The sequence below is a fragment of the Monodelphis domestica genome, chromosome 6, assembly GCF_027887165.1.
Source record: "Monodelphis domestica isolate mMonDom1 chromosome 6, mMonDom1.pri, whole genome shotgun sequence".
NCBI classification, from domain to species: domain Eukaryota; kingdom Metazoa; phylum Chordata; class Mammalia; order Didelphimorphia; family Didelphidae; genus Monodelphis; species Monodelphis domestica.
In genome coordinates, this window is record NC_077232.1 from 35,563,123 (window position 1) to 35,586,887 (window position 23,765).

The 23,765-nt window shown below is 36.2% G+C and overlaps 1 pseudogene; it reads right to left on the minus strand.

Moving 5' to 3' along the window:
• Positions 1 to 21,626: 21,626 nt before the first annotated feature.
• Positions 21,627 to 22,773, minus strand: LOC100010498 (L-lactate dehydrogenase A chain-like; annotated as a pseudogene).
• Positions 22,774 to 23,765: the final 992 nt, after the last annotated feature.

The following is a 23,765-nucleotide window of genomic DNA, read 5'->3' on the forward strand; positions in this document are numbered from 1 at the left end:
GGACTATTTGAATGTCGATTGAAGAATGCCATTCTTCACTTTATTTCTTCCATGAATTTTTCTCTAGTATAAATGATATGTATCTTCTTTTACAACAAGATAAACATGGAAATATGTATTGTATGATAACATATGTACAACAGATATATTACTTGTCTCAGATTAGGAGGAATGGCGTGTGGGGGAGAAAAATATTAAAAAGAAAAAAATTACTTTAAAAATTATTTCAACGTGTAAAAAAAGGAAAACTATGGCAATACAAGTAGTAGATAAGTCTCTTTAAGAAAGGAACTATATTGATTTTTCGGGGAGGGGCATAGGGTTGAGTCAGAGGTTGTCTTAATATTGTCAGCACTTAGGATAGCGTCTCGTACCTAGTGTATAAGACCGGAAACACAGATCTGAGGAAAGCAGAAGGGCTTTGTCTCAGGTGCCACAAACTGTGCTGTATGTTGGTAATGGAATACTATTGTGTTATAAGAAATGATAAGCAAGATGATTTAAGGGAAAAAAAACTGGAAAGACTTGCAGGAACTGATGCAGACTGAAGTAAGCAGAACTGGAAAAATATTGTACACAATAACAGCAATATTGGATGATTATTATCTATGAAAACTTGGCTCCTCTCAACACTGCAATGATCTGGGACAATCCTGAAAGACATGATAGTAAATATTATCCACATCCAGAGAAAGAACTGCTGGAGTTGGCTTTCACATCAGTGTACTTATGGTTTTATTTTCAGGTTTTGATAGTGTATGAATTTGCTCTCACAATAATGAGCAATATGGAAGTGGGTTTTTCATGACAATAAAAATAAATTTTTTTTTAAAAAGAAAGAAATTGAATTTGAACCCAGGTTTTCTGAGATTTGAAGCCAGCTCTCTATCTAATGTATCATGATGCCTCTCTTGCACACAGTAGGTACTTAATAAATGATTTTAATTGAATTTAATTAGTCTGTTTACTTGTGACTTTTTGAAAATTTACCCTGAAAGTCACAGATGATGGTCAAGCAATCAAATTTGAGGTTGTAATCTTTCAATTTCAATCCTTTAAGAGAAAAAAATGAGTAATGTGTTGTCTTGTAAGGATCCTGAATCTAAAGTATACCACATTACATTAGGGAGAGTAGGGAAAGCAGGAACTATTTGTCTTTTTGAATTAAAGTTCTCGTTAAATCAGCTAATGATAATTGCCTTTGTGCCAACAAAGTCCTGGAAGGAGGAGTTCATAGGCGGGTGCAGAGTACTAAACCAAGAGAAAGAATATGGGCAAGTACCAGTGGAAACAATATAAAAAACAAAGCTCATCTGAGCAATATGTTATTCATTTATTTCTTCAAGAAATTATGTGCTTCTCTCTACAACTTCCCCGCCAGGTACAAGGCATTATGGTTATAACTGTGGCATTAACATCCCAACAGATTGTTTTCCAGTGCTCATTTCCCTATCCTCAGTAATCCAGGTGATAGCTGATAAATGTGAGTCATCAACACATGCATAATAATGATATTGAATATCACTAAAATGTGCAAGACACAACTAGCTCTGGCCATTAAATTTGGGACAGACGTCAGCAGATAATTAGGATGGAAAAGCCAAATCTTTTCAATTGCATTGGAATGGCCTAGAGCTAATGCACTACAAAGTTCCAGAGAGGCTGCAGCAGACCAGTGGTGCCTAAATATCTTTCTCCAAAGTTCTGCATTATCATCTAAATTTCAAATGCGGATATGACTCATGCACAACAAATCTGGTTAAAATAATTCTCTAGACAGTATTTTGTGGACCTTGGGGCTTCAGGTGAATAGCATAACAATGTTTTTCTTAGTGGTGATTTGGTAGGATTTTTTTTTGCCCCCCTCTTGCTTCCAGTGAGTCCCTAAAGAGTAAGGGGAACAACTTTCAGTCAGTTTTAAAGGCAAAAATACTTTGGCTTTACTTGAAACAAACCTTTAAGAGTATGAAATAGATAAAATGAACCTGAAAAATTGACTTAGACCAACTTTATTCACATTAATGAAGGAAAAGACTCCTAATCCCCAGCTGAGGGCCATCAGATTCTGGTTACATTTAATTAAAAAAAAAAAAGGAGGAAAGAATATGATTTAAGACCTGGGTTCAGATTCAGTCAATAACTACACATATGGAACTTTGGTCAAGTTAATTCTTTCCTCTGAACCTTAATTATATTACCATCAAATAATTAAGGCTGCATAAGTATGATCTATCTATCTATCCATCCATCCATCTCTCTATCTTCATCCATCCATCTATCCATCTATCTAACTAGCCCTCTATTCATCCATCTATCTATCCATCTCTCTATCTTTATCTATCATCTATCTATCTATCTATCTATATCTATCTATCTATCTATCTATCTATCTATCTATCAATCTATCTATCTCTCTGTCTGTGTATATGTCTACCTCATTCATGTATCCATTTTTCTTTCTATCCATCTTTCAATCTACCCATGCATCCATCTGTCTGTCTGTCTGTCTCTTTATCTATCTTTCTATCTATTTTTCTTTCTAATTAGATGTAAAAAATTTTTTTTAAAATTTGAGTCCCATATCTCCTCCCTCCATCCCTTATCATTCCCCTCCCAGAGATGGAAAGCAATATAATATAGATTCTAACTGTGCCTTCATACTAGATATATTTCCAGGTTGGTCATTTTGTGAAAGAAAACATAGACAAACATAATTCAAGAAAATGACAGTTATTTAAAAAAAACTTATGCTTTGATTTGCATTCTGACTTTATTAGCCTTTTCTCTGGAAGTGAATAGTATTTTCAGATCTTGTAACTTTGTATTGCTGAGAGTAGCTGCCATTCATATTGGATCATTGTACAATATTGTTGTTACTTTGCACAGTGTTCTAGTTCTTCTGATTCTCATTCCTGGTTCTCTCCTCACTTTGCATTAGATCATGTAAATATTTCTAGGTTTTTCTGAAATCATCTGGCTCATTATTCTTATAGTATAATATTATTCTATAAGAACCCTGAACCATGATTTGATCAACTCTCTTCCAATTGATGGATGTCCCTGAAATTTCTAATTCTTTGTCACCCAATAAGAACTACTATAAATATTTTTATACATGTCCTGTCCCCCTCTAAAAACAAACAAACAAATAAAAACCTCTTTTGGATATAGGCCTAATAGTAGTTCTACTGTATCAAAGGGTATATATATTTTGATCATAGTTTTAAACTGAATTTCATAATGGTAGGATCAATTTGCAGCTCCACCAACAATGCACTAGTGTCCCAATTTTGCCACCTCCCCTCTAACATTTATTACCGTCATACAACTATGGAGAGTTTTGATTTCTTTTAAAAACTGCTCATTCATATTTGACTATCAGTTGGGGAATGATTTGTATTTTAATAAATTTGACTCAGCTCTCTATATATTTGAGAAATGAGGCTTTTTATCAGAGATACTTGATTTAAAATATTTTTTCCAGTTTTCTATTTCCCTTCTAATCTTGACTAAATAGGTTTTGTTTGTATAAAACATTTTTAATTTTGGGGGCAGCTGGTGGCTCAGTGGATTGAAACAGTTCTGGAGTAAGAAGGAGTTGTTTTCAAATTTGGCCCTGGACACTTCCTGCCTATGTGACCCTGGACAATTTACTTAATCTCCATTGTCTAGCCCATTCCACTCTTTTTGCTTGGAACCAAAGCATGGTATTGATTCTAAGATAGAAGGTAAGGATTATATTTAGAGGGAAAACAAAAACAAAAACTTTTCAATGTGATATAATCAAAATTATTTATTTAACATCCCATAATGATTTCTTGTTTGGTCATAAATTCTTCCCTTCTCTATAAATCTAACAGGTAAACTGCTCTTTGGTCCCACAATCTGCTTATGGTATCACTTTTAAGTCTAAATCATTTACCCATTTTGACTTTATCATTAGGTAGAGTTATGAGATGGTGGGTATATCTAGTTTCACCATTTCTGCTGCTTTCCAGTTTTCTAGCAGTTTTGTTAAATAATGAGTTCTTGTCCAAAAAAACTTGGATCATTTGGTGTATCATGTGTAAAGGGAACCCCTTCCTCCCAGGGTTGTGAAGTTTCTGCTCATCCAAACCAGCTCATTAACTTGGCTGGAACACTCTAAACAGAGAGACTTTGATTGGTTCTTGAGATGCAGTAGACCAGTGCACAGGGAAAGGAAGTGATATAGACAAGGGAGATACTAGAAATGAGATCATAGAAGAAAGTTTTTTTTGTTTGTTTTGTTTTTTTTTTGTCTTCTCTGGAGGTTGGTCACTCAGACGGAAGCTGTGGGCTGGTAAGATAAGGGTGGTAGGCTAGGCAATATATATTTTTTTATTTCCTTCCCTCCTTATTTTTTTCTTAGACTACATTTATATTATTGTATAAAGAGAACCCCTTTACACAATCAGATACTGGATTACTGTTACCTAATCAATTCTACTGATGCACCTTCCTATTTCTCAGCCAATCCCATAGTATTTTTCTGAGGACCACTTTGTGATACATTTTGATATTTGGTATGGTTAAGCCACCTTCCTTCACAGTTTCATTGATTTCTCTGATGTCCCTGACCTTTTGTTCTTTCATATGTCATTTGGTGCATATTTTTTCTACTTCTATGAAATAATTTGTCAGTAATTTGATTGGCATGTCAATAAATAATTTAATTAATTTTGATAGAATTGTCATTTTTATTATGTTGGATCAGCCCACTCATTAATTATTAATGTTTTTTCCAGTTGTTTAATCATGATTTTATTTGTTAAAAGTGTTTTATAATTGAATACATATAGTTCTTGGGTTTGTCATGGAAGGTAAACTCTGAGGTATTTTATATTGTCTGTAATTACTTTAAATGGAATTTCCCTTCCTATTTCTTACTTCTGGCTTCAGTAGATATTTATAGAAATGTTGACTATTTGTGTAAGTTTATTTTATATCAAGCAACTTTACTAAAGTTGATCATTAAAACCAGATTTTAGTTGATTCTCTAGCTTTCTGCAGATATTCCATTTGCAAAGAGGGATATTTTAGTTTTCCCATTGCCTAGTCTTAATTCCTTCACTTTCCTCTCCTATTACTACTGCTAACATTTTTACTACAATATTGAGCAGAACTAGTGAAAATGGGCACCCTTATTAGAAAAGCTTCTAGCTTATCTCCATTAAATAGAATATTTGTTTATGGTTTTAGATAGATACTGCTTATACATTAAAGAAATATTCTATCCATTCCAATATTATCTAGTGTTTTTAATAGAAATGAGTGTTGTATTTTGTCAAAAGCTTTTTCTGTAGCTATTGTAATGATTAAAATAGTGGAAGACTTAAATTGTAGTAGATATAAGAGTGGTTGTTAAAATTGTGACCTCAGAAAATATGTTTTCAAGACAGTGTCTTATTTTTAAATCAAATATAAGGTGGTCACCAGGGGAAAATTCCCAATTATTAAATATACCTAAGTCAGCTGAGTTTTATAGAGATTTTAATTAATACAAATGAGGAATTAAAGAAAGGGAGAGAGAGAAAAAAAGGAAATATAGAGAAAAAGGATAGGCTGGCCCAGGCCAGCCCAGGCCAGCCCAGACCCAAGCCCTAAGAAAGCGATCAGTCAGTTTTTTATCCACTCACCACAAGATTTGTCCAAGAAAGGATTCTAGTGTTCAGAGAGACACTAGCTCAGCTTTGGCCAGCTGCCATCTCCAGAGAGAGTTCCTCTGACTCCCTGAGACTCCTTGAGACTCCTTCAAGGCAGCTTTCCCTCTCCTTTTAAAGGGAATTTTCTCCTATGTCTCCTCCTCTAAGTTCTCACATCTACCAATCACAGCAGACATTTTCCAAAGGACAGATCATTCTTAATTCACACCTAAGAAGGCTAAACTTTTGAGTAATTCACTCCTGAGAAAGTTCTCACCTCTTTGCTCCTTGTAAATTCACAAGTTGCCTGACCTTTATAGGTACTTAGCACCCTTTTGTATTATATTTTAAAAATAGGCACAGCTTAAGAACTTTGGCCTTACTATAAATGTGGGTTTAAGTATTTTTCATTGTTCAGCAAGGAGTTTCTTCTCCTAAAGCAGGCTTAAGTAGGGGTGGAGTAGAGGTCTCACATTCCTGATCTAAGTCCATTCACTGTTTAAAGTGGGGAATGGTCTTAACCAAATCTTATGAAGTAGGGTCTGAGAATTTTTTAAGGTTAACACTATTGAGTAATCATGATTCAGTTGTTTGTTTTTTGATGTTGCTGTTTTTTTTTCTACTGAAATGGTCAGTTATGCTGACTTTATTTCCAATATTTAACCAGCCCTACATTCCTAGTATGAATCTAACCTGCTCATAGTGTGTGATCCTTGTGATATATTTCTATAATCTTCTTGCTAATATCCTATTTAATTTTTCCATCAATATTCATTGGGGAAATTAGTCTATACTTTTCTTATTTTTTTTTAATCTTCCCAGGTCAGATATTAGCACCATATTTGTGTAGTAATAGGAAATTGGTAGGATTCCTTCTTTGCATATTTTTTCAAGTAGTTTATATGGTATTGGTCTTAAATGTTCTTTAAATGTTTGATGAAATTCACTGGTAAATCCATTTGACCCAGGTGATTTTTTCTTAGGAAGTTTATTGATAGATTTTTTTTCAATTTATTTTCTAAGAGAGATTATTTAATAATCTATTTCTGTTTCTGTTCATCTAAGCACTTTGTATTTTTGTAAATATTTATCCACTTTGCTAAGATTATTAGATTTAATGATATATAATTGGTCAAAAGAGATCCTAATAAGCACTTTAATTTCATTGATCATCAATTCACCTTTTTAATTTTATACTAGTAATGTTTTTTTCTCTTAAAAAACAAATTAACCAATAGTTTATCCATTTTGTTGGTTTTCCATAAAGACCACCTCCTAATTTTATTTATTAATTCATTTGTTTTCTTACCTTCAAATGCATTCATCTTCTCTTTGCTTTTCAGAATGTCATATTTAATTAGGTATTTTTAATTTGTTCTTTTGTTTTTGTTTTGTTGTTGTTGTGATTTTAGTTTCATGCCCAATTCATTGATCTGCTCTTTGTTTTTTTGATGTAAGCATTTAGAGAATTAAAAAAAAAATCTTCTAAGTACTGCTTTGGCTGTATTTCATAAATGTTGGTATGTTGTCTCCTCATTCTCTTTAATTAAATTATTGATTGCTTCTATGATTTGTTCTTTAACCCATTCATTCTTTAGGATTAGGTTATATAGTTTCTAATTAGTTTTAATCTATCTTTCCACAGCCATTAAATGAATTAATTTAACTTTAATTGCAGTATGATCTAAAAAAGACACATTTAATAATTCAGTTTTTCTGTACTTAATAATGAAGTGCTTTTGTTCAATCATATAGTTAATTTTTGTGTACTGATGTACTGAGGAAAAAAAGGTATATTTCTTTCTATTCCCATTTAGTTTTCTCAACAGGTTTATCATATCTAATTTTTATAAAATTCTAATCACTTCCTTTACTTTCTTCTTTGTTCATATTTTTGGTTAGCATTATCTAGTCTGAGAAGGAAAGTTAAAATTCCCCCACTAGTATAGTTCTACTGTCTATTTTCTACTTTAACTCATTGTATTTTTCTTTCATTATCTGGATTCTATGCCATTCAGAGCATATATTTTATTTTTTAAAACAATATTTTATTTGGTCATTTCAAAACATTATTCATTGGAGACAAAGATCATTTTCTTTTCCTTCCTCCCCCCCCCTCTCCCATCAGAGCATATATTTTAGTATTGGTATAATTTAATACTCTATTTTGATTTTTAAAAGAATATAGTTTCTGTTTATCTGTTTTAATTAGACATAGTTTTGCTTTTGTTTTTTTTGTTTGTTTGTTTTGTTTTGTTTAAGACCATGATTGCTGTCTTTTTTTAAATTCAGTTGAAGCATAATAGATTCTTCCCCAAGTCCTTCCTTAACTCTGTGAGAATCTCTCTGTTTCTAGTGTATTTCTTATAAACCACATATTGTAGGGTTCTGGTTTTGAATATATTTACTTCTGTTTAATGGGTAAGTTCAACCCATTCATATTCATAGTTGTGATTGCTAACTGCACATTTTTCCCCATTCTACTTCTTTCCTCTGTTAATCCTCTTTCTCTCCTTTCATCCTATCCCTCCTCAAAAGTATTTTGCTTTTGGCCACCATTTCCCTCCATCTGCCCTCCCTTCAATCAGTGCTTCCCTCTTTTTTTCTTCTCATTCTTTGATTTCTAAGGTCTTATTTAGAGATTCAGAAGCACTAAGTACTTAGTGGGGATCAACTCCAAATTTAGCACACTACCCACTACCTTACTTTGCCTGCCTAGTGAGCAACAGCGGTTCAGTCAAGCCTATAATCCTGGAAGGGACGTATGAAATTGTAAATAGACTGCCACTGATGAACTTCCAGAGCATTTTTTCCTGGGTTATTCAAAGTCCTTAATTTCTTGCCACAGTAACTGGCCAGCTTATGTATTTTAATTAACTGTTAGTCCCTGTAGGGGATTCAGTGGTAAGCAATTACTTGGGTAAATACCATCAATATGGAGCATCCTGTCCTCTAAGGTTTTGAATCTGATTTCCAAGTCTCACCTAATTGTCTGATTTCATCAGCAACAGCAAACAGATATGGCCTTAGCTAAGACAGAATTGAATCCACCGGCAGATGCCTCCCTCTCCTACCAATTTTTCATTTGCTTGCTACTCTTTACAAAAGCCTTTTTCAAATTTTTCTTCAATTAAAATTTTTTTTTTATTATGACCTTAAAGAACACCAACAAGTGCGGGCCTTAAGATCTACAAAGAACAGAAGAGAAGATGAACTGTGAACTTAAGTCATTTGAAAAATGTGGATATCTTCTCCTGTTCCACTAACAAAAAGCTGCCTGAACTGAGACCACCAGCAGGGAAAGGTTGGTGACTGCTCCACTTAGTGTTCTCTATGTTCACTTGAGCATGCTGAGCGTTTGGGGAGAATTCAAGCTGCTTCTCAGACACCATACAGAAGTACCAAGAGACAGGCACCCTTAAGAAGCCTTTAGAGTCCCATTAAAAGAAACCAGAAGGTTGGAAAGGTTCAAACCCAAGCTGACAGCAATCAGAGATGCTGCTGCTCTTAGTACACTGAAGGACACAATGACAATGAGGGAGAAAAAACAATGTATTTTAGAAGAGAACAGAAAAGGAATGGACTAGCCCACAGAGTTGGTCTGAAGGCACGGAAAGGGACTTTTCATTCTATTATTTTTATTTTTATTTTTTTCCCTGACTGCAGTAAGGTTGTATGACATTTTAATGTCCCTCAACTGTACAGACTTTCGAGTAGCTCTGGGAATTGGGAAGTATGCAATTTACAGCCTCTCTCTCTTCTCTCCTTATAAGCAATTTAAGCAAACTCTGCTTAGCAGGAGACACTTGAGCAACAGAAATCCTAGAGGAGATCTTTTTAAACCCATAGTAAAGATAATACAATCCTCTTGCATAAAAACAAAGGATTAATAATACTGGGCTGCTGGGAGAAGGTCTCTCTCCCTCCCTGAACAGGGAAATTAGGGGCATTAAATCAAAGCCTGCCAGGGGTGGATAGAGGGAATTTTGGAGGTCATACATCATGGACCTTGTTGGAAGCAATGGCCAGAGGACCAGGACCCCAGTTTGAGCCATCGACAAGGTCTATCCTCCTTGGGCTGTCTGACTTTTATATGTACATGCCAATCTCCCTTTCTTCCCTCCTCCCCATTCAGATTTATTTTCCTGCCATGGTTCACAGCTCCTGTCTCCAGGTGCATGTCCTCTGTAGGAAGAACTTGGCATCTGGAGTATGTCTCCAATCTCCAATCCTCTCCCTCTAGCAATGGGGAGCCTGGCTCCCTCTCAGCTATTAAATCTAGGTTTACGACCCATTTACCTGAATAATTCATAATCAATAGAGTTGCTAATTTTGCTTTTTTGCTGAATCACTATGGGAAGCTTGACTTGAATAGGGGGTGATTGGAATGCTCACCATATGATCTACAGATCCGATATATTTTACTTTTTTTAGGCTGCTTCAGGAGAGCAGAAGAAAACAACTGCATATTGCCTCAATGAAGGCACAAACTTACCAAGAAATGCCCTTTTATTGTATTTTCAAGGGCAGGAATTTTTTTTTTTCTGGGGCACCAAACATAGTGCTTAGCACATAGTTGGTACTTAATAAATGATTACTGATTGATTGCTAAAATTCATACAAATGCTCCCATACCAAATATAGGGTGCCAAGTCACACAGTCAGAGTTCACATCTCAGCTCAGTCATGAATTCTTTTTGTGACACTGAAAGCATGACTCCCTTTATCTTGTTATCTTCCTTTATAAAATAAGAGGGTTAGTATAAACAAAACTAATGCAAGCAAAATTAGAAGGGAAGCAACAAATTGGGAAACAATCTTCATAACAAAAACCTCTGACAAAGGTCTAATTGTTCAAATTTATAAAGAACTAAACCAATTGTGTAAAAAAATCAAGCCATTCTCCAATTGATAAAAGGGCAAGGGACATGGATAGGAAACTTTCAGACAAAAAAAATCAAAACTATTAATAAGCACATGACAAGGTGTTCTAAATCTCTTATAATCAGAGAGATGCAAATCAAAACAACTCTGAGGTATCACCTCACACCTAGCAGATTGACTAACATGATAGCAAAGGAAAGTAATGAATGCTGGAGGGGATGTGGCAAAGTTGGAACATTAATTCATTTCTGGTGGAGTTGTGAACTGATCCAACCATTCTGGAGGGCAATTTGGAACTATGTCTAAAGGGTGATAAAAGACTGTTTGCCCAGTCATAGTACTGCTGGGTTTGTACCCCAAAAGAGATAACAAGGAAAAAGACTTGTACAAGAATATTCATAACTTCGTTCTTTGTGGTGCCAAAAAATTGGAAAATGAGGGGATGCCCTTCAATTGGGGAATGGCTGAACAAACTATGGTATATGTTGGTGATGGCATACTATTGTGCTAAAAGGAATACTAAAGTGGAGGGATTCCATGTGAACTGGAACAACCTCCAGGAATTGATGCAGAGCAAGAGGAGCAGAACCAGGAGAACATTATACATAGAGACTGATACACTGTGGTACAATCGAATGTAATGAACTTCTCCATTAGTGGCAATGCAGTGATCCTGAACCCGGAGGAACCTACGAGAAAAATCACTATCCACATCCAGAGGAAAAACTGCGGGAGTAGAGAAACATCGAAGAAAAACAACTGCTTGAATACATCGGTCGAGGGGATATGGCTGGAGATGTAGACTCTAACTGAACATCCTAATGCAAACACCAACAATATGGAAATAGGTTTTGATCAAGGACACATGTAATACCCAATGGAATTGTATGTTGGCTTGGGAATGGTGGGGGAAGGGGAGGAAGGGAAATAATGTGATTCTTTTAACCAAGGAATCATGTTCTAAGTGATTTTTCTGATGTGCAGGTACAATTATCTCAACCCATCCACTCAATAAGTTCTAGCGGTCCACTATTATCTTCAAGCTCCTTTTGTCAGTGAAAGCCCTTCGTGCCTTCCTTTGTACCTTCCCATTCTTCTTACACCTTATTCCCTGAGGTAATGATGCCGCATCTCTCTGTTTTAATCGTCTCTTTCTTCTACTCTGATTGCTAACCTTCCTGGCTTCCCCTTGATCTCAAATAAAATTCTCTTTTTCTAGAAGCCTTCCCCAATCACTCTTAATTCTGATGCCTTCCCTCTGTTAATTATTCCCAGTCTTCTCTGTATATAGCTTGCTTCATATCTAATTTGTTTGCATGTTGTCTTGCAATAGTTGACTATAATCTTCTTGAGAACAGAGATTGTCTTTTTCCTCTTTTCACATCTGTAGCACTTAGCAGAGTGCCTGATCCATAGAATATTCTTTAAAAAAATGTTTGTTGATTGATTGAGGGATACAAATATGAGTATACAAAGCATTTCCTGTCTTCAAGGAACTTATATTTTTATAGGGAAATCAAGACATATAAAAGAGCTGAAGGTGAAATATTTCAGGTGAGGAGAACAATTCATATATAATCTATCAATAAGATAAAGTTGATTGAGCCCTTACTAAAATGGTAGTTGGGCAAAAAGTCACTATTCATGATAGAAGGGCTCTATTTTATGATACCACAACCCCCTTGACTGAGGAAGGAAACCTTTTTGTTTTCCCATTAAATAAGTAAATTTAGGAAATTGTTCTCATTTAGTCCTTCATCTTTAACTGAGACTTCATGACTCCATGGACCATGCTATCCATGGGTTTTTCTTAGCAAAGGTACTGGAATGGTTTGCCTTTTCATTCTCCACTAGAATAAAACAAGCAGAGATTAAGTAATTTGCCCTGGGTCACAGAGCAAGGAAACATGAGCAAGTGGCTTAGTTATGTTGGCTCTGATTTCAAAGGACCCAGGTTCAAATCTGACCCTTGATGCTTATTACCCAGGTGATCTTAGGTAACTCACTTTCTAGACCTTAGCTGTCTCTTCTATAAAATAAGGAAGCCAAACTAGTGGACTTCTGATGTCCCTTTCAGATATAAAAAAATCTTATGGTCTTATTTGGGTCTTCTCCCATTGGGTTTCTATCTCTTTTCTGTCCTTGATGTTTCCATTAAAAGCTGCACAATATGGAGCTCCATCTCACACAGTAATACAAATGGAATCACTGGTTTTACTTATATTTCTTGACCTTCATGAGGAAAAGAAAATCCACTAAGTTATAGGTCTAGAATTGGAAAAGATCTCAGCTAATCCAAGTCCCCCATTTTACAGATATGAAAACTGAAGTCAATAAAAATTATGTGACTCTAGCACAGTCACACAGGGAGTAAAGAGTAAAGGCAGAATTTAAAGTCAAGTTCCCTTGCTCCACAACTAATATTCTTTCTACTGTATCACAATAGATACATTTTTTTTGGCTGATAAGAGTTAAGGAACTTTAAATTAGATCCATAAGCATTAAGTATGTGCTCAATGCCAGATACTGTGTTAGCTGCTGAGGATACAGTGGTATAAATCAGTCCCTCCCCTCCACAAGCTTACACTCTCCTCTTCTTGAATACTTTGGCATGTGCAAAGGGCTCAGTCATTCAGGCAACAAACATTTATTAAACATCTACTATGTGCAATGGGCTGTACCAAATGCTGGAAATATAAAGAAAGGAAAAAACAAACAAACAACATCCAATCCCTGATCATGAAGAACTTCCTGTCTAGTGAGGGAGACAATAAGTAAACAGTTTTCTACCCATAATCAATGTAGAACAAACACTAAGTTGAAAATCATTTCAGAAGGCACTAAGATTCAGGAGAGCTGGGAAGGCATCTTGTAGAAGTTAGGATTTAGTTGGCATATGAAGCAATACAGGGAAGTTAGGAAACAGACATAAGGAGGAAGGAAATTCTAAGCATTGAAAACAACCAGGAATAAAGCCCATAATCAGGAGATGGAGTATTGTGTGCAAGGGCCATCAATCAGACAAGGGTTACTGGATTTCAGGGGTGTAAAGTATATGTAACCTGAGAAGGTGTGAAGAGTCCAGGCTGGGGAGGATTTTAAAGAGAGGATTTCTAATTAATTCTGGAGGCAATAGGAAGCCACTGGAGTTGACTGAATAGGGGGATGACATGATAAGACTTGCCCTTTAGGAAAATCAATTTGAGATCTCAGTGGAGGATGGACTGGAATGGAGAAATTTGAGGCAAGTAGAAAATCAATGGCTATTGCAATAGTCCAGGTGTGAAGTGATAAGAGCCTGCACCCCTGTGGTGGCACAGTCAGAGGAAAGAAGGGGACAAAAATGAGAAATGTAGACATGGCAGGATTTGAAAACTGATGGGATATTGGAAGAGGGGTAAGAGAGCTTGAGAAGTTAAGGTTGATACCTAACTTGAGAGCCTGGGTCACTAGAAGGATGATATTGCCCTAGACTAATAGAGAAATTAGAAAGAGGGGAGGGTTTTGGGGTGAAATAAGGATAAGTTCAGTTTGGGATGTGGTGAGTTTTTGATGTCTTACAAGATATTTATTTAGGGTGTGACGGTTGGAGGAATGAGACTAGAGATCAGAAGAAAGGTTAGCCTAGACAACTTGATCTGAGATCAAGTTTACCTTGTCAAAAGCTAATCCTGAGTGAAACTTTTCATGGTTGTGGCTATTCTTCTACTGGGATCCAAGGAATAGCTACATATATATATATATATATATATATATATATATATATATATATATATATATATATATATATACCATGCCAAGTACCCATTAAATTGCTCATCTTTTGATTTTAATTCCCTGCCCCTCCATAGGTTCACTCACAAGAAAAGTGGTTTTTCCACTCATCAAAAGAAGATGAATGAGAGATGTAAGAGTGACTTGATGAATGAATTAGCTGACATTAATACATTTTAAACTCTGCCTCTCTCCCCATGACTTATCATCCCACCTTTACCATTTACTTCCACCCCCACAGTTTGAAGAAAGCCATGGAAAGGTAGACTTTCTAAAAGACTTATACGGATGGTTTCCCTCCTTCCTCTTCTTGATACCTTGCCAACTTTATATCTTATTATCATGTGAATGTGTATCTGGAAGTGTAGGGGATGAATAGAGCTTATCCTGATAAGCATGATGAGGCCATGTGAATCAATCTCCTGTCTCCTTCTGTTAATGAGAACTTGTTGTAGATATCCAGAATGATACTCAAAATTTTGTGCCAGGGGATGAAGATATAAAAGATGAAATGTAGCTTCCATTCAGTTGGTAAGTGATTCAGGAAGGATCAGTCTCCAAGGGAGCTCACTTGGAGTATAGTTCTTCTATAGGGAGAAAGCATACACTATATGCTAGCTCTCTTATTTAACTAATTATTCTTAATCAAAAAGAGCTAAGCACAGTTGTTACTATCCTGCCAAAATATTACACACACTGTAAATACTAACTTAATTTTTGTACCTTGGGGCAAAGTCATGTTTGACCCACCGTAGTTAAATCTTTGCATGTCTAGATTACTCAGTGTCTTAATGATCAATGTGTTATCTCTATCTGAGTTTTCTTTTTCAAAACCATTAACCAGTTAAAGTGAATTTCTTTAATCCACTTTGTAGAATTAGAGACACTGACAAACTGGTCAGTCTACTTTAATGCATCACCCTATGCATTTCATATTTCCTAAACTGACAGTAGCCTTCCTTTAAATTCTTCAAAGAACTCATCTTCTCTAATGACTTCATATATGTCAACGTTGACCTTTCATCTAAAGAGTAGTCTTATATCTCAATAACATCTTCTCTTGGATAACTTATCATCATCTCCAACTCAATAAATTTAAACCCATGTCATTCTTGTCACCTCCTAAAAACAAAACCAAACAAAAAATAGACTCTTCTCCCCAACTTGCCCATTTCTTTCCAAAACACCAAGTTCCCTTTTAGTTCTGATTCAAAACCACAGAATATCTTTGGTTACAACCTTTCATTTGTTCTCCTTTGATTAGTCACCAAAGCTAATATTTTTGAAAGGAAGTCAAGGACTTTGCTGGGCAAAGACCACTGGCTTGTTCCCTTATTCTCCTCTTCAATGCTTTTAATGCCTCTTTCATACAAATTGAAATTTCAGGACAGTTTGAATGTCTGGGTGCTAGGTACTGGAAGCCATGATAGAAATTAAAAGCTAATTAGGGGTTATAAAATTGTATGTAACTTTTGACTCAGCAATACCACTATTTGGTTTATTTTCTAAGGTGATCAGGATAAAGGAAAAGGGCATATCTGTTTTCAAATATTTAGAGCAGCTTTCTTTGTGGTGGCTAAGAACTGGTAATTGAAAGGATGCCCATTCATTGGGGAATGACTAAACAAGTTGCATCATATTATTATGATGGAATACTACTGCAATGTGAGAAATGATAAACATGTTAATTTTGGAAAAAAACATGGAAAGGCCTATATGAAATTCTGAAGACTGAAACAAGCAGAACCAAGAGAACATTATATACTGGAACAAAAGTATTGTTTGAGGAATGACTTCTATATGCCCATCTCTGGAGAAAGAGCTTATAAACACAAATAAATAAGAAATAATTTTTGGTTTTTCTTTTTACACCTTACCTTCCATCTTAGAATCAATACTGTGATGCAGACCAATTATGCCTGGAAGTATGGGGGTGGTGACCCCTCCCTAGCACAGGATTGGTCCAATTCAAGACCAATCCCATGCCAGGAAATAGGGGTGTGGTCCCATCCCCAGCATGGGATTGGTCCATTCAAAACCAATCTCATACCAGGAAATAAGAGGTAGGAATGCTTAAGGCATGCTGGGGGATGCAGTTCCACAAACACATTTTGAAACACAACAAATAAGTAAGGCATAATTTTTGAGTTTTCTGTTTAAACCTTACCTTCCTTCTTAGAGTCAATACTGTGTTGGTTCCAAGGTAAAAGAAAGCTAAGGGCTAGGCAATGGCAGTTAAGTGCCTTAACCAAGGTGACATAGCTAGGGAGTATGTGAGGCCACATTTGAACCCAGGAACTCCAGTCTCTAAAGCTGACTCACAAACAATTTATCTCCAGACACAGAAAGACTCAGCAACAAGTACTGACTATGTTGGGGGCATACAATTTGGAACTTAAGGTAAGAAAAAGATGAAAGGAATTTATTTACCTCAACTCAGTTCAATCATTCATATGTGAAACTTTTCATTAGTATAAACTAGAGGAGGAGGGAAAGCTTCCTAGTTTCTTGAGCATCACAACAATCCTTTTTATACTTTCGATCTCCAGATACATAGTCTGCTCTCTGTCACATCCATGATAATAAATAACTCATAATGCTTAAAATTTGCCTCCATAAAGCTCAAATTTGATATCCTACCTTGGGAAGAAGCTAATTCTATGTTTCTAAAAGCCAGGATGATAGAATGCAAACCCTAGAAGGTTCTACCATGTTGTAAAGACATGGAATATGGTTTGACAACAGATTATTTCTACTCTTTGTGATTTACTAGACAGGAAGAAGCTTGCTACCAAATAGGCTAGTTACTTGATGGATTATTTTACCATTTAACTCAAAGAAGGGAGAAAGAAGATATATATCAGAAGATTTAGTCTCTGTTCTCTATCTGCAGTGGTCATAGCAGAATGTCAGAAAAAGGGTGAAGGTAGTAAGAATCATTCAGTTTTTAGATTCCTTTTTTGAGGGAAGATTATCCTGTCTCCCTATATCACCCAGGCTGAAAGTGAAATGGTTCCTCTCAAGCTTGACCCCATAGATCAGTGATGGCAAAGCTTTTAGCGGGGCAGATGATGTGAGAAATGTCCTTAGGTGCCCATGAGATATGGGGGAGGGGAGAGCAGCCTGGCCCCACATCCCTTTGGCTTTCTAGTAATGAATTCTGGCAAACTCTGTGCTGGGGCGATGATGCACATGCCATTAGAGAGGACTCTGATTGCCCCCTCTGGCACATGTACCATAGATTTGCCATCATAGCCATAGATGATCATCACTGAAACTGTGTCCTGTACTATTTCTGACTTGGGCTAGTCTTCTTAGGCACTCTGTGATTTTTAAATTTTCTACAAACATTGAAACAGTGAAAAAAAGTGAATATATGCTTAGTTAAAATGAATTAAATTGATGTTGCCATTCTTATTATGAAGGAAAAGTTCATTTTTCAGATGTGCCTGCCTCTTTGTGACCCCATTTGGATAATCTTGGCAAAGAATTTTGAGTGATTTGTCATTTCCTTCTTTGGCTCCTTTTATAGATGAGGAAAGTAAGGTAAACGGGGTTCAGTAACTTGCCCAGGATCACACAGCTAGTAAGTGTCTGAGGCCACATTTAAACCCATGAAGATTAGTCTTCTTGACTCCAGGACCAACATTCTATCCACTGTGCAACCTAGATGCCCATTAAAAAGGAAACTGGTTGTTAAAAGGAAGTTGTAGTTAAATGGAAGAATGGTTTACCAGGTCTCCTTGGCAAAACAAATAAAAGAGTGGGTGAGAAAACTTATGTAATGTGCTTTGTAAATCTTAAAGTGATATAAAATGCCAGGTTTTATCATTATTTTTTATTATTCTAGCTATGCTGTATCCAAAGTTAACAAGAAATATCATTTCACAGGAAGAACAAGTGTCATCTTACATTTCACTGCTCAAGATAAGCACCTGCAAGTAGACCATCATAAAAATAATTATACCTTAAACAGTAACACCAACTACAGAGAATGCAGGAAACAAAGTCCATGAAAAACTTTGTAAGAGCCACCAAATTAAATCAAGACATATTTTGCAATTTGGCTGCTTAAATGAAAAGGTTTTAGAGTCAGTATGGCATAGTGGGCAAAGAGTTGGTCTTAGTGCTAAAAGAATAAGATTTAGTTCCTACTTGTGACATGTACAGATTATGTGACCTTGGTCAAATTGTTGACTTACCTGCTACCATATTGTTCACTCTCTAAGAACATGGCTTGCAGAAAACACATTAGAAGATGAAGTTTCTAAATCACAGGCCCTATCTTTATCCCGAATTCAAAGATGGGCATAGTAAAATATATAATGAAAAAATATGGTTCATGAGTAATAAATGAGAATAGCCAACATCTAGACACAATCTTCATGTCCATACATCACACATACTCTTCAAGAAGAGAATTCAAACTCCTATGTTGATATATTTTATTTACCTCCTCTTATTTATTCTAGGAGAAGGTTCTATTGGAGAGGAGGGTTCCATTGGGAAGAAACAGTTATTAGCACAATACCTAACACAAAGTAAACACATAATAAATGCTTTTTGCTGTGTCCATTCATTTAAGGGAAAAGAAAAGATCCTCCATAATATACTTAAAAAAGAGAGAGTCATAAGAAATTGGATATGGCAAGCCTCAAATTGCACTATAGAAATGATAACAGTTATATTTGGGCAGGCAAGAAAAAGCTAGTCATCAATGTGGGAGTCATATTTGAATCAGATATTTATGTATAGTCAGAAAATAGACTTGTTAGAGAAGAGAAAAAATCAATATGAAGTTTTAAAGAAAGGATAAGCTGAAGAAATTAGGGTGACAGAGTCACCAAGGCAACTGCAACATGAACAATTGTATTAATAATAATGATGATAACTAATATTTACATTGAGCACTATGATTTGTGAAGTACCTTACAGAGGTTTTCTAAATTGATTCTCAGAAGTTATTCTCCATCTTAAATATGAAGAAACTGAGATATTAAGTTTAAGTGACTTTCCCCTTTGCAGCCACAGAGAGCCAAAGTCAAAATGAGGGGAGTATCAGACAATGAGAATCTGAGCATGGTTGTGAAAAAAAGAATTGGCATTGGATGGAAAAAAATGAATAAAGAATTCCTTTACCTCAAATTATGCTATTTAATTGGAAAACAAACTACAGCTCTCATTTATCAGGACCTTTAGCTTCCAAAGACCCTATAGAAGGGAGATTATTTGGTTCAGAATTGAATTGGAACACAAGAATGGGTTGGATTGAATTTGGGGAAGTTTTCATTATTTTAAAGGATGTTATGCTTTTCTCCCACAAATAGAAACATGTCTTCTAAACACCATAATCATTCTAAGTTTACTTTATAGACACAAGCTATTGATATCTCAGTCTTTAAAAATGAAAGCTGGTGATCACCCAAAGAAAAAAGAAGACTCACATCATAAACATGAGGCAGTTAAGGCACTTTGCCTGTGAATAATTGTAATAAGGTACATAAAGAAAAGTTTGGACAAGGTGGGCTAGTCCTGTAGCAATAATAATCACTAGCTCATGCAGGTTTGCAAAGTGCTTCAAAATTAATAATCAGTTGACAAAATCCATGCATCATTAATGTTCATTGAAAGTAAAGAGTTTACAAGGAGGGTCTTTTGAAACGAATTCTTGATTCTCTTTGTCTATTCTGAGTTTACACACTTGTGAAAAGGGAATCCCTTATTCTCCTTGCCTAGTTGGAGTTAACACTTTGGTTAACAATAACTTAAGTAGCCATACTTAATACCTCACCAGATTGTGAAGACAGGATTAACTCTCCTTTTTCTACTTTTGAATTGGATCAACAAAAGCTTAAACACCCTACTTAGAACTAGGTGGAGGAGCTCTTCACCCTTTCAACTCAATCAGCCAGGAAATGAGAATTCATACCTCAATCAGTCAAGAATCTATGAACCCTTTTAATTAGTATTCATCTCTCTAGAAGGTGAGAAGTGGTTTCCACAAACACTGTCCCCTTGGCAGTACTGGGCAATTTGGAAGCTTTGATTGGCCTTTGTGAAGAGAGGAAGGGACAAGAAATCACTACAAAAGGCCCTGAATTTCTGCGGCCAGGGAAGTTGACTTCAAGAAGGAAGACAGCTTCAAGAAGAAGGTTGGTTCAAGGAAGAAAATTGGCCTCAGGAGTCACCTTCAGCTTACGTCATCATTCCTCTTGGAGGCAACTTGGGTGAGTGGGTAGCTGGCTTTCCTTTCCTGTCTTCTGGAGAGAGTTTAATTCCATTTGAAGGTCAACAAGTCCTGGCTGAGTTGAGCACCAGAGCAATATTTCATTAGATAGGCTAATGTCTTCTCTACCCTTTTGTATTTCTCTGCTTTCACTCTTTCTACCTCCTTTGTAAATAAAATCTATTAAAGTCATTTTGACTTTGAGCAATAATAGTTTGAATTGGTGACTACCATTATTATTTATAATTTTCATATATTTTAATGAAACTATTAATTTTTAATCCCTACAGTCTGTAGCTTATGGGGTGAACCTTCCATATTTACAATAAGACATGGACAAGTCATATAAGATGCCAATGAATGAAATGATTGTGAGCTGTCCTCATATCAATAAAAGCAAATATCTTTCTCAGGAATAAACCTTTTCTGGGGCACTAGGAGTACAGTGGATAGAGAGTTGGGCTTGGAGTCAGGAAGACTTGAGTTCAAATCCAGGCCCCAAAACTCATTAGCTTATATGATTCATGACAAGTCACTGCACCTTTGTTTACCTTAATCCACTAGAGAAGGAAATGGCAAACTACTCCAGTATCTTTTTTTTAAGTTATTTGTTGTTTATTCAATATTTGGGTTAGTATGACACTTGAGGAATTGGTTGGATTGTTGTACCTATATAGATTCTCTTTATATAATTGAAATGTACAACTACTGATATATATATATAGTAGACAGAACTGGGTCCTCTGGAAAAGTGATGCATGGGGCCATGCTGTTAAACCCTAACCAGGAAGGGGGCCCCAAAGGTAATCAGTCCATCAGCAGAGCATTACAACTATATGGTGGTGTGAATACAGGAACCAAAAACTGATTTTGGGATCTAAGGGAACTGGGTACTGGTAGCACTTACTAGGCAGGCAGTAACATACCTATGGGGAGCCAACCGAGCTTGACCACAAGCATACCATGACTTTGGTACAAGACAAGTCATACTCAACATCACTGTGCATGGGGTTTAGCAAACAGGGTTTAACAAATAGGAGTCACTATACTATTCCCCATCTCTAACTTTAGGAGGAGACTAGAGCCTGTTCAAAGGTTTTATATTTCTGCTTTCTCTTGGTGTTGTATCACTCATAAGAGGAAGAATTTGACCCACTTGAAATATGCATCATACATAATCCCTTAACCACTATCATGTTCTCTAGATAGTGCAGTGGAAGCATATTAGAAGGCTTTAAAACTGCAGCTCCTTCTGGATCCCCCAAAAGGTGTCTGCACTCTGCTTTAAACAGGACTCTTCCTCTGTAGTCAGGGTAACCTTCACCACATCAGAAATGCCATTCTGCCCCAAGATACATGGAACACTAAGGAAGACATCTTCATTAATACCATATAGGCCCTTAATCATTGTGGAAATCTGATGTACTCTCCTAAGATTCTTCATGATGTTTTCTGCCAGATCTGCCACAGACAAGCCAATGGCCCAGGAAGTATAGCCCTTCAACTTGATCACTTCATAAGCACTTTCAACTACTTGCTTATGAACACCTTTCCATTCCTCTGAATCACTATTAGTTCCTAGAGCAGGATGAAGACTCTTCAGAGAGACACCAGCAACATTCACACTACTTCATACAGGAACACTCGAGTCTCCATGTTCCCCAAGGATCCATCCATGACAACTTGAAGAGTGGATACCGAGTTTCTCCCCCATCAGGTAACGGAATTGGGCAGAATCCAGATTGCAACCACTTCCAATAACATGTTTTTTAGGAAAACCACTTAGCTTCCTGGCCACATATGTCAAAATATCCACTGGATTGGAGACAACAAACAACTTGCAATTAGGGCTATATTTAACAATATTAGGAATAATGAACTTAAAGATATTCACATTACGCTGGATCAAATTAAGATGACTTTCTCCTTCCTGCTGATGTGCCCAATCACAACCAGCTTTGAGTTTGCAGTCACAGCATAGTCTTTGCTAGAGACGATCTTTGGTGTTTTGAGGAAAAGGCTGCCATGTTGGAGATCCATCATCTCTACCTTTAGTTTGTCTTCGATAACATCAACTAGGGCAAGCTCATCAGCCAAATCCTTCATTAAGATACTGATGGCACATGCCATGTCAACTGCACCAACCTCAACAACAGTTATCTTGTTATGGGGAGTCTGTTCTTCCTTAAGGACATTCAAGATCTACTGATCCTTCACGGTTCCCATCTTTTTCTTGGGGGAGGGAATCTAAGATTGCTGGTCAAGCTACGAAGAATTCAGAGATGTACGCAAGACTGCTGCTCCTGGACTCGGGCCTACTCCAGTATCTTTGCCAAAAAAATCCTGTATACAACTGTTCTGCAAGGCCACAAAGAGTTAAATACATCTGAATGACTGAAAAACAACAGCACTGCCAGATTATATGTTTGGGGAAGGTGGGCACAGTGGATGAATGCAAGTCTTAGAGTCAGGAAGACTCATCTTCCTGAATTCAAATCCAGCCTCAGACACTTACTATCTGTGTGGCCATGGGGAAGTCACTTAATTTTGTCTCCCTCTGTTTCCTCATTTATAAAATGAGTTGGAGAAGGAACTGGGAAACCACTCCAATATCTTTGGCAAGAAAATCCCAAATGGGGTTATAAAGAGTTGGACATGACTGAAATGATTAAGGAGCAACAATCTTTTGCTACTAATATGGATTATAATCACTTTATGGTTTACAAGGAACTTTAGATGTAGATGGGTAGATAGATAGATAGATAGATAGATAGATAGATAGATAGATAGATAGATAGATAGGATTAGTCAAACAGATAGTAATAGATAGATTAGACAGATGGATCTAGATAGATAAGACAGACAAATGGGCAGACAGACAGAGAGATAGAAAGATTAGACAGACAGATAGAGAAGGATGGATAGATAGATCTAGATAGATTGATAGATTAGAAAGATAGGTAGAAAGAGAGAGGGGGGAAAGAGAGAAAGACAGACAGAGAGAGAGAGAGAGAGAGAGAGAGAGATTAAGCTACCCAATATTACCTTTTTTTAAGATTGGTACACAAGGGGGGCTATGTGGGTTTTAAACATAGATTTATTAGTGTCTGTGTATATTAAGTATTGTAATAATGTATGTATGTACATTAGATTGCATATATATATATAATCATAAATTGTTGCTACTTTAATAAATGTAATGCATGTGTTTCATTTCT